The sequence below is a fragment of the Rattus norvegicus genome, chromosome 11, assembly GCF_036323735.1.
Source record: "Rattus norvegicus strain BN/NHsdMcwi chromosome 11, GRCr8, whole genome shotgun sequence".
Classification (NCBI taxonomy): domain Eukaryota; kingdom Metazoa; phylum Chordata; class Mammalia; order Rodentia; family Muridae; genus Rattus; species Rattus norvegicus.
The window spans coordinates 88,711,271-88,722,861 of NC_086029.1; the positions used below are offsets into that span (position 1 = coordinate 88,711,271).

General features: G+C 39.3%; 1 pseudogene; it reads right to left on the reverse strand.

The window, feature by feature from the left end:
* Rtraf-ps1 (RNA transcription, translation and transport factor, pseudogene 1) overlaps positions 1-10,082 on the reverse strand; it is a 156,250-nt pseudogene extending 146,168 nt beyond the window's left edge.
* Positions 10,083-11,591: the final 1,509 nt, after the last annotated feature.

Here is an 11,591-nt window from a genome sequence, read left to right on the forward strand (position 1 = left end):
TCCCTCTGATAACATTTCCTTTTCTCCTGCATACTTTATTATCATTTCTTAAAATGTCAAGGTAGTAATGCACTGTAGGCTTTATTTCAGATAGCTCACTTACTTATTAGAAAGTATGGTTAATAAGAAATAAATAAACCATAAAATCAAAAAATCAAATCATACAGTATGAAAGCATTGCGAGGACAAGAGACTGAAGAAGAAGGTAGGATTCATCAAATTACTGATAATTACACTAACTGTAGTGGAGTAAACATTAAATTTAATAAGCAGCTGACTCTCAGGTTGAATTTAAAGGTGCAAGTTGGTAAGATGCAACTGGTTCTTTTTATAAGACTGATAAAATGATAAACACATTTCAAGTGTAAAGTTGAAAAATAATAAAAATGTTTTATATGAAAACTGCAAGCTCCTCCTACAAGTCACACATAAGAAAGGGGGGTTTCTAAAAGGCCAAACAGTGTTAAAAATAAAAAGGGTGGTTTGTGACAAACTCCATCTTGACTTTCATTTTCCTCTAAGATGAGGAGTAGGTCAGGAGGAAGGGCTTTTTGAGGTGCACTTGTAAGCGATGTAAGTGGCAATCATTTGATGATAAACGTGAGAAAGGTCAAATGACATGTTAGGATACTATAACTGGAAGGTGGCCGAGTCAGATTTTATTGATTTATGATCTGCTCAAGCATCCTAGACTTCACTATGAGAAAAAGCTATTACAATTATGTAGCCTTCATTCCTACGTATTTTTTAATTGGCATCATACTTATTCCTAGCTATTCTCATTTCTGAAAATAAGGAGCTTCAAATTAAAATAATAAGCATGTTGACTTTCTATACCATCACATCAATAACACCAACAAGTTTCAGACATATAAGAAGAGGCAGCAAGGATGTGTATTACAAGTTTTCTCTCAAGGATGACTAACTGTAATCCTGAATATCCATCAACTAAATAGGTATATCAACCAATCTTGGACTAGGCTTGTGAGTATCAAATAGGTGTATGTGTGGTAATGTGGGTGGACCTTGAGGACACAATTTTGAATGAAAATGTGGTATTTGGAGAAGTAGACCTTATAGAGATCGTACCAATCACAGGAAATCCGTCTGAAGGCATGTGTGCATTGTACAGCTTTTATGGACACACACTTTGCATTGAAATACTAGCCTTTCCCAGAGATTTATCTTCGCTTCGTTGTGGTGAGGTTTACTTTAATATGGGAGTATTACAAATCTATATATTTACTTTAAAATAAATCAATATTTATAGTAAAATGGCCTTTTTTGCTAAAAGTCTTAAAACAAAATCTAGTTGAAGAGCAATAATATCTTAATTTTGGGCACATCTTTTTAATGTCTGATTTTGTTTGAGACAGGTGGAGTTTGATATTTCTGCCTTTCATCTATAGTGGTGTTGTTTTCACTGAAAAATAAGAAATTTTCTTTTATATGTGTTTGGTGGAAGAAATGTAAGGATGCTAAAGACACCGGAGTTGTTAATAAGAGTTCCAAGACCTCTAACTCTGCGTTCAAAAAACTGTTACCATTGGAAAGTCTGAGATGGCAAAAGCTCACAGAGTTGACTCCCTCCCCTGAGGCTCCCGTCCACAGGAACCTACACCCCAGGCTTCTTTAGCCATTATGCTTGGAAGACTGTAGAACATAAAGATTATTTTATACCCCAAGCAACACAAACACTCGATAAGGTGTGTGTGTGTGTGTGTGTGTGTGTGTGTGTGTGTGTGTGTGTGTATTATGCTATATATGAGATAGATAGATAGATAGATAGATAGATAGATAGATAGATAGATAGATAGATAGATGGATGGATGGATGGATGGATGGATGGGTGGGTGGGTGGGTGGGTGGGTGGATGGATGGATGGATGGATGGATGGATGAATGGTTAGATGGATAGATGGGTAGATAGATGACATGGGTATAAATGTAGATTATAATATTTATGATAATTATACTCTCTTAGGGTTAAGGGAACAACTGTGTTTTCTTAGGATAGTACACTACTACCTATTTTCATTATATTACTTATTGTGATATCGGTTTGTAAATGCAAGCTTTTGAAATAATGCTTATTAGTAATCATTTACATACTACATATACTTACAATTCAAAATTGGTGTGACAATCCATTATTTTTGCATCATTATGGATAATAATATTCCTATTTATTAGCTATTAATCATGTTACTAATATACTATAACATTATAGGGAAACAGAGGTGCAGAGAATTTAAGCAGTGTGCTCAAGGCCACATAACAATTTCTGCTATTCGTTTAGATGTCAAATAAATTTTGCATTTTAATCAAATTCTAGAGCTTTATTTGAATCTTTTTCAACATGTAGGAAGTGAGGGATCACTTTCATTGGCCTGAATATAAGGATTACCAGTCATTCCAAGCCACAAGCGTATGTCCGGGGCTGGGAGGATGAGCAGCGAGCGCCCATGCACTTGCACAGGTATGCCTATGAGTACCTGTAGTGAAACCTTGCCACTCTCTCAGACTGTGGGGTGCCCTCTTTCCTAAGTGCTTTACACACTTCAGACCAAAGGAAGCACGTTCTGTTGACAAAGTATGTTCCAATGGCCACAGGGCAGACAGTCAGTCTATTCCATAGCAACCAATATGCTTCTGTAATTTGTATGAAACTTTTCTTTGTGCTAGATGACATCAAATAAGTTAAACACCAGTATGTGATGGTGTGTGATGTAGATATTTTCCTCCACAAGCAGTAGACTAGAGGACACACATAGTCCCCTCAGGCCCTGAATTGACACAACTTTCTTTAGCTCCTGGAAACACAAAAGCTATCTGTCTACACACACACACACACACACACACACACACACACACATACACACACACACACATGCACAAACATGTAATATATATATTGATCTCTCACAATTGTGCAGCAGGGTTTGGATCAAACACCATCCTACCCATTTAACTTAGTTAAATTTTATTCATCTGTTTTCAAATTGAAGGCAGTGGAGTTAATAGTTTTCTCATGATTCTGTTACTTGAAACCCTATATATTGATAAGATGCATTCTAAATTGTTAAGTTTTAGTATTTTATAGCATCTGTCCTCATCTATGGGCTCTGCTTGCTTCTCCCCATGGAACAATGCCTTGTTTCCAGGTATAGCATCAGAGAAAACCAGTATGTGTGAAACAGTGATTATGTATCAAACTGTTGTCTGAATGCTTTATTGAATATATACATACACATACACATACACACACACACACACACACACACACACACATATATCCTCTAGTTGAATTAATCAGGATAGGCATCCATAAATGCCAAGCTTGAACTCACATATTTGGTTTGTCTTCAAACATGGAGCCAGCGGTAACACAGACAACAAAACAAAACTCTGTGCCAAAAATCCCTGCATATGTTACTTTTGTATTAACCAAATAGTACATAACAGAGAAAGGTGTTAGTGTTCATGAGATATCTGGGGGCCTAGCACTTCCCCTGGTGGTTTGTTTAGAGAACTCTCTGGGCCAGACAGAGTTACCTCACAGTAGACACAGGATACTCACGGCTGTGGAAAGTCCCCGATGTCACTGGAACATACACCGGAGTGTGTGTGTCCATGGATATAAATATAAAATGCTTCACTCACTTCAACCCCTGAGCCTGACCTCATTTGTCAGTGCTACCTTGGCTGGGCGCAGAGGTTAAGGAAGAGGAGCATCTTGCCCAGCTGATGCTTTGACAGGTGTGGGTGGGGCATGAGTACCCAAGGCAGGCACAAAGCCCTGGTAAAGACAAACCGTCTTCTGAGGCCTCAAGAGCAAGTTCCAGGCTCTTCTGTCTCTGGATTTTCTCCAACATAATAACTACTTATAAAAATATGACATTTCAATATTTGCATTATGAAAATGAAAAAAAAGAAATTTATAATTCTTATCAAGTAGCATAATCACTTTAGAACTTTGGTTAAGGTCTCCATGTGGTCTTTCCCCTCACATTTAACTATGTTTTACTTTTACTCCTGATATTTGTTTCATAAACATCATGGCAAGGGAAAATGGCTGTGCTATTTCTAGAGTGGTCATATGAGTTCCATCAGGACAATTTTGAGAAATTAAGGATAACTATAAGTTTGAATTTTTATGTACTAATGAAAGGAATTGGGGTATCAGAAGTAAGAAATTCAAAGTTGACTTTCCAAACTTAAAAGTTCATTCAATAAATTAATTTTGTTTATCAAAGTAGAAAAGTTATTTCTTTAAGGTTGCATTCTATAATCAATTTGAAAGATTTGAGAGTTTGCACTTATCCTCCTAGTAGATATTAAATTATGAATGAAATTTAGTCATTGAAACAGTTGATAACCTCAACCAAATCTATACCAAATAAACTTCTGTCCTAATATTTTATATGAAATACATATCTTAGCCCAAAATTCCTCACAAGCATTATTTCTTCATTTTGTCTCAATGAATCTTCAGTAAATATTTTTAGAAGTCAAAACTAAGGATGCAAATTTTCCATATTTGAAAGCTTCCTAATATTACAAAATAGAGGGATTATTTTATATTGGGTTTACTATAAAATAGAGTATAAAGTGATCTAATGCAAGTAGGAAGTTCATTAAACATCTTAGCAGTCTTACATAATCTAAAACAGCATTCCACAATCTCAAATGAGGTATTTGAGAGTTTGTTTTTTCATCTATTTATTTGTTTGGTTTACTTTTCTATTTCTAGGAATATAATGCCACACCTCTTATTTGTAAATTTTATTTTCAATTACCACTTGTGTATTCATTGAATACATAGATTTGACTCTCCAATTAATAACAGATGAAAGGCAAATAAAATGTCCGGGACTTCACTGAAAAACGCCTTCCATTAAAGGACAGTTAGTTCTCCTTGTTTAGTAATGCTTTCATTCTGCGTTTACAAGGTAGCATAAGTTACCATACAAGCACTGAAGGAGGGGCCGTGACGGGAAGCTCCAAGACAACCTGGTCTAGAAACTGCGACAAGAAATTGAAATATTTCAAAAGCCAATGGCTAGGAGTTTGACAATCTTATTGGTTTGTTTGTTTGTTTGTTTTTCAAAAACCAACTCTAGTCAATGAAAGGAAACAGAAGAGAAAAAAAGGAATAGGGGTGTGAACAATAGGACACGTGAGCCAGGAAATGGGAGCCATAGAATACATAGTCCAGGGAAGCAGAATGGAGGCTGTAGAGAAGCCCAAGGTCAGCAAACTGGGCAGAGAAGTAGGGAAAGGAGAGTCAACTGAAGTCATTTTTGTAAGGTGCCATAATAAAGCTACGCATATTGATTTTGAAAAAAGTAATCTCTTTGACAAGCATTAATGAAGACAAGAGGTACAAAATGAAGTAGGTAGCACGTCCATGCTGTATTTATGTATTTATGGTTTTATGTATTTTTTTTCTTTTTTTCGGAGCTGGGGACCGAACCCAGGGCCTTGCGCTTGCTAGGCAAGCACTCTACCACTGAGCCAAATCCCCAACCCTGGTTTTATATATTTTATTATGTATTTATGGTTTTAGTATTGGCCTGTTGTTCCATCATAAGCAAGAGGACGATGGCTCTGGCTATTGCTTGTGGTGCACTTTTCTGCTAGGCCATCAAATGCTAAGTGCTTGGGTACAGCCTTGGAGGCAGCGCTGGGCACGAGTTAGTTTTCTAACTTTGAGCTCCTTCATGCTTGGAGTTTGAGAGCAGGCTGTTATCTTGTTTGTCTTTGGGTTTCCCCATGCTTAGCAAAATAGTTGTAGAGTAATCTCTCTGTCTCTTCTCACAGAACAGCACAGCGAGTCTCCAGGAAGAGGAAGTAACGTTTGATATCTCATCTCCTCTGTTCTTTGTCTCACAGTTAATGAGCTGAACGAAGCAGGCTCTGCCCTCCTTCTCTTCCTGGGAGGTCACTGTCCTCCTCGCACAAAATACTACAGCCAAATCAGACTTTGTTAAAGCAGGAGATAGGAGAATTGAAGACATTTGTCTCCTAGTTAGCCAGCCTTATTTTTTAATTTGATTATCTTCTTGTGACAATAAAGTGATGGTTTTGCTCATGAAAATCAAAATTAACTTTCTGCCTTCTGCATTCCTATTATAACAGTCACAACTGTGGTTTCCATCTCTGATGCCCCAAGCTGAGTAGGGTGAAATTCAGGTAGAGATAAGTGTAAAAGAGATAAGTATTTTCACATATTTCCAAAAACATTACTATGTCACATAATATATTAGTAGGGGAGTAATTGCTGCTCAAAATGTTTTCATATGATTATTGTTATCTGATAATATTTACAGGTTGAATTATAAGAGATTTTCCAATCTCTTCAGAAGATACGTGGGAACACACAGATTTTCATGACATCTTTGTGAAGACCACCACTTTCAAAGTCCTGTTGATTTAATAATCAAAGACTAACCAAGGAACAATATGTAGATTGCCTTTTGTGTCCTGGTGTCTCTAATCCTTCAGATGGCTAAGCCTGAACTGCTGAGATACACAGCTTAACAACCTGACTGTTATTAAGTCTGGAGCACAATGTGACAAAGCAACGTGTACAAGAAGACTGAAATTTTAAGCCATGAGATTGAGACACATCCATTTCGTCTTATATTCCAGGGTAAAGTTTAGGTACCAGGGTTCTATCTCAGCTATTTTATAATATAGCAATCTTTGAGCTTTATTTAGCTCTGAAAGTTTCAATTGTTTTCTGTTTTACATTTTAATTTTCTGTAAATACTTAAAGCTTTATTAGTCACATTTCCTAGGGAGAGTAAATAAGCAGTATTAGTCTAAATTGGTATTCCGCCTCTACATAGGTTCTTTCTGAGATGGTCTAAGAATTTCCTTACATCCTTAAGTTGATGTTTTCCTCTGCCAATGAAAAAACGTAAATACAAGCTCTTGTGCTTATATTGATAGATAGTAATTCCATTATCCCATTGGCTTCTTGGCGGTTCACCTGAACTGAAGGATCGTACCCTGTCCCTGAAAACACCGGGCATCTCAGTTGGGACATGTAAAGAAAAGTAGATAAGGCAGAGTTGGTTGCTTCCCCCTTGCTGTCTGGTTTCAAAGTGCCATAAGGTACTGGGAAGGTTGCTGCGGGGGAGAAGCCATCAGTGGCCTTACTTGTCTGTGAACCTGGAAATGTAGAAACCCAACGCCAGACAAGATAAACCCCCTTGAGCCCACCAAGCTGCCAAAGACATCTGTATGCATAGAGTGCCAGGGGCAGACATGATTAAATGCAACGGGTCACGAAACAAGACGAAAGACACAGATGTGAAAGGTAGATTTGTAGAGAAGGTCAGAAGTAGATAGAGGAAGGAAAAAGATGGGAAAGAATAAACGATAACAGCAGCTAACACACATAATGTGCGTGTGGAAAATTGTCGGAGAACAAAGTAGTTAAAACGTTCAAGTCTTAAATAGATTGCTAAGGACTGTAAAGAAGGGAGAAGAGAATGTCCTGCTACTTATAAAAGACTCTTTATCTAGTGATTAGAAGGTGGCAACCAGTTAATGGGTTGATGATTCTCATTTAACAATGGTGCCAGGCTTCCTCTTTTCCACTGTGATATCTTTTTAATAAATCTGTTTAAATTTAGAACATGATATAATGCCGTTCTATTAAGGATCATAGTAAATCCAGTAAAATTGGGTAAGAAGGATTTTTGAACTTACAATGCAAAAATAATAAAAAGGAAAGTCTGGAAGTGTGAGATTTTTATATGTTAACATCTCAAACCACCCACAGAAAAATGAGTGTGAAATGGATTAGACTAGTCAGGGTTGTGTGGACAGGGTTCTACAGAAAGGAAAATCCGGTTCTATTTTCCTTTAGAGTCAGGGTCTCCAAAATCAGATCCAGGTTTTCTAATACAAAATGTCTTATCCTTTGCAAACCAGGCAAGAAGACCCATGGGGCTTACCCATGAGAAGCAGGAAGCCCTGCCAAAATTCCAACGAGCTCTGCACACTTTCTGGGCATCTGCCGAGGACTAGGGCCGATGCCAAGTGTTCTGGGGCACAGAGTTGAGTAAGTCATGGTCAGTGCTCTCATAGTCAGTGCTGAAAGCAGGAGCACATACAAGCAACCGGATCCCGAAGCCGGCTGTGATAAGTGTTATCTTAGATCCCTGGAGGAGACAGGTCACACGACTGGAATAGCATGAAGTCAGGCCTGCAGCTGAGGGCAAGCTGTTATTTAGAAGCCCTATCGGGTTCATCTCACACTTGGCAACGACCCCCAGTCCCTGCAGCTTCTTGTCCTGAGTGTGCTGGGTCAAGACACTTCTATCTCCCTCTCCTGGAGTCTACTGTTAGGGCTACTGGTGTGTGAGGGTGCTGAATGAGAGGCGAGGAAAGACTTGTCCCACTTTCTTTTCAGAGGAATATTTTCTAAGCTCATGGGCACTATGGAGAAATGGCCTATTTAGAGGTATCTCTCTTCTCTCCCAGCATGTCATGAAAGGTGCCAAATTCTGGAGGCCCAGCATTTTATCCATCCAGAAAGTGAATGAAGCCGAAAACGTCTTCTTAATCTCATTTGGTTTTACTCTAGTTGCTTGCCTGTCCTTTGTCCTATCTGGAACTGGGTGGTACCAGCAGACAAGGACCCCCTGATTTAACACTTGATCTCTTAGAATACCTACCAGAAGGTTCAGCAAATGAAACAGCCCGGTTCCCTTGTACTTCATTCAGCCCTGTGCCATGCCTTAAGTTCACTCACACCCATTTCCAAAGTTACTGCCAAGTTTCACAAAGGTCCTTTAAGCCTGGATTTAAAACTGAAAGGAAAGAAATAAGACCTTTCTCTACCAGATATTATATCATTTTTGATTTAAAGTATGACGCTTAAAGGAGAAATTAATTTGGATGGTAAATGAAATGAAGGCTTAACAGGAGGTCAGAGGTCTGACCTACACACTGTGTCTGTAACCTCTGAAAGCGTCGGCTTGTTCTGAGATCTATTCTTTCTGAGGGACCTATCCCCCTCTTTACTTATTCTGTGCACTCTCTAGAGTAAGAACAATAATGATCTACCAGTTTGTAGTTTATAAAGGATTGATTCTGTACGACACAAAGATAAGCTCACCCTTTCAATGTCACGGTGCCATGACCAAGACCGATTTAAACAGAAGGCAAACTGAAGCCGAGGAGTGCTCCACCCCAGACTTGCTTTAAGGAAGGACTGACCTCTATGGCTGACTATCCTATGAGTCAGATGCCTGTGGTGAAACTCAGATGCAAAAGAAGTGCTGTGGCTTTGGAATGGGCAGCTCTCTGATCTGAAGAGAGCTCCAAGAAAGCCACAAGTTTGGGCTTCTGCTCAGGTTTTCACCGCAAGCAGAGTTCAAGTAAAGCTTCCTGCCTTTTGCCCTTCAGTCTTCCCTGCAAACTGCTCCTGTTCATCCGTGGCTCCAGTCACCTTTCAATAGCGATAGTGAATCATCAAGTCAGGAAGAAAATACCGAGTTGGAGTTGCAGCTCCTGTCTCCCTAGTCCAACCAACTCTCCGCTCTGTCCATGAAGGTCAATGTGATCCACACCTTAGATCACAGTAACCTCTCTGGCTCTCTAACCCTGGCAACACATGCCTTTATAATTTGATGCTACCATTCCATTGTCCCTTCATGACTGCTAACACTAATCAGTAATCAAGCCCAAGAGACATCTGTTCTTGTGATAGATAAAACCCGATGAAATTTATATCTTCAAGTAAATTATGTCATTTACTTGAACAAGGACATTAACATTTTTCACTGCGTTGGAAAGACACTGGCTCTCACAGAGCTCAGGCTAACCTTGAACTCACTGTCTATCTAAGGTCGACCTTCGGTTCCAAATGCTTCTGCCTTTACCTCCTAAATGCTGGGACTAAAAGTGCGTTCCAGCATACCTGGCATCCTTTGTTATGTGCCTTCTGAACTATTTCATAGGTTTTCTACTCACCTGACATTTCTGAAGTTCATACACACTCTGGCTCCTGTTGCCTCTCTGCTTAAACACCTGTGCCGAAGGTGCTCTGCCATCTGCCGTCATCAACTGTTCTGGGTATATTGTTGTCCCACTGTGTGAACTGTGTTATTATTATCCAAAACTGCCCCACATGCACACGTGCCTTTCAAACACTGCTAACTTAGAGCTTTCATCCAAACATAACTCCATTTTCACAGACACCACTTAATGAGAGCCCCCCTCCCCTGTAACACATTGACTAGGCTTAGATATCAGTTCATTTTCTGACCACCACAGGCTCTTGTAGTTTCCTCCTGGGGAAAGGCACTTGTATTATGTTACCTAATTTGGTCAGTTCTATAGTTCTGGTAGACTCTCAGAAAGGAGGATTCAATCATGCTCACGGGCTTGGCCATTGGTGGATGAGAGACAACTGAGGTAGTCCAGGAGAAAATTATCAACAACAATCAGCCAGATTTTGAGAGAAAATGGGCAGATGAGTGGCCAAGCAGCTCTGTCGAGCTTTTATTTAAGCTTTGCATTCATGTGTGGAAGCACATTGCTGGTATTATATTTCCCATCCTGGCTTGCCTGTCAACGTGTATCACTGCAGAGCTCAACACAAGGAAAATAAGAAAACCTCAATAGCAACGTGGGTACAGTGACGTGACAGAGGGGCATCTTAAAGAAAATCAGTCACAGTGGAAAAGGCAGAATTCCACAGCTACATTAGACATTGTATGTGGTTTTCATTCTTTCATCTAAGCAGCTGCCACTAGAGCAGGGCTACCCTTGACTGACTTTCACAGAAAAGCTGTTTCATGGTAATCTCAAAAGTCCATACCTAGGTGGAGCTTTAGGAAACAAACAAACAAAAAAAAAAACATACAATTCAGAGTAAGGAAGCAGTTTCTACCAAAGTACAAATTTCAGTTAGCCAATGAACCATTATAAAATCTCTTTATTCTGATATTTAGCGTGCCCCTAGTCTTCTGATATCTTAAACATCATTATTGACTTAGTCAAGGACTCGTCAGGCTTAGTTACCTATGTTTGAATAGAATTAACCTTAGAATGATAAAGGATGATTGGTTCTCTCCAAACCTAATCCCAGCCCTTGCTTGCCTAAGATAGAGTAATGCCAGATAAAGTAATAAGATAAAGTAATACACATAGGACTTGTGTATCTGTCACCCAAGTATGAACTCTGTCCAGAGGATATAGTCCCTCAAACTTGCCTGATTGTGACACAACACATAGCTAAAATCAACTTAAGATTTTCAGTCTGTGGCTAAATTGAATTGAACGAATGCAACCTCTTGGTGTTTTAAAGCTCTTCCCCATGTGTGAGCTCTCATTAGAGTCCCACGGGCTTTCAGACCTGACCTTGCCAGGTAAGATTCTTCTTGCAAAGGAATTAATTTGCTCCATGCATTCCTAATAATCATTCAACCCCCACAGCCCAAGAAACTGGATTCCCAGTCCAAATACCCAGGCTTTTGGACACAAAGTGAGCACACTGTGCCCAGCCAGCCCTCAGAGCAGGGACAGTGCGTGCCTCGGGCCAAAGCCTGGCCCTCTGTCCCACCAGCT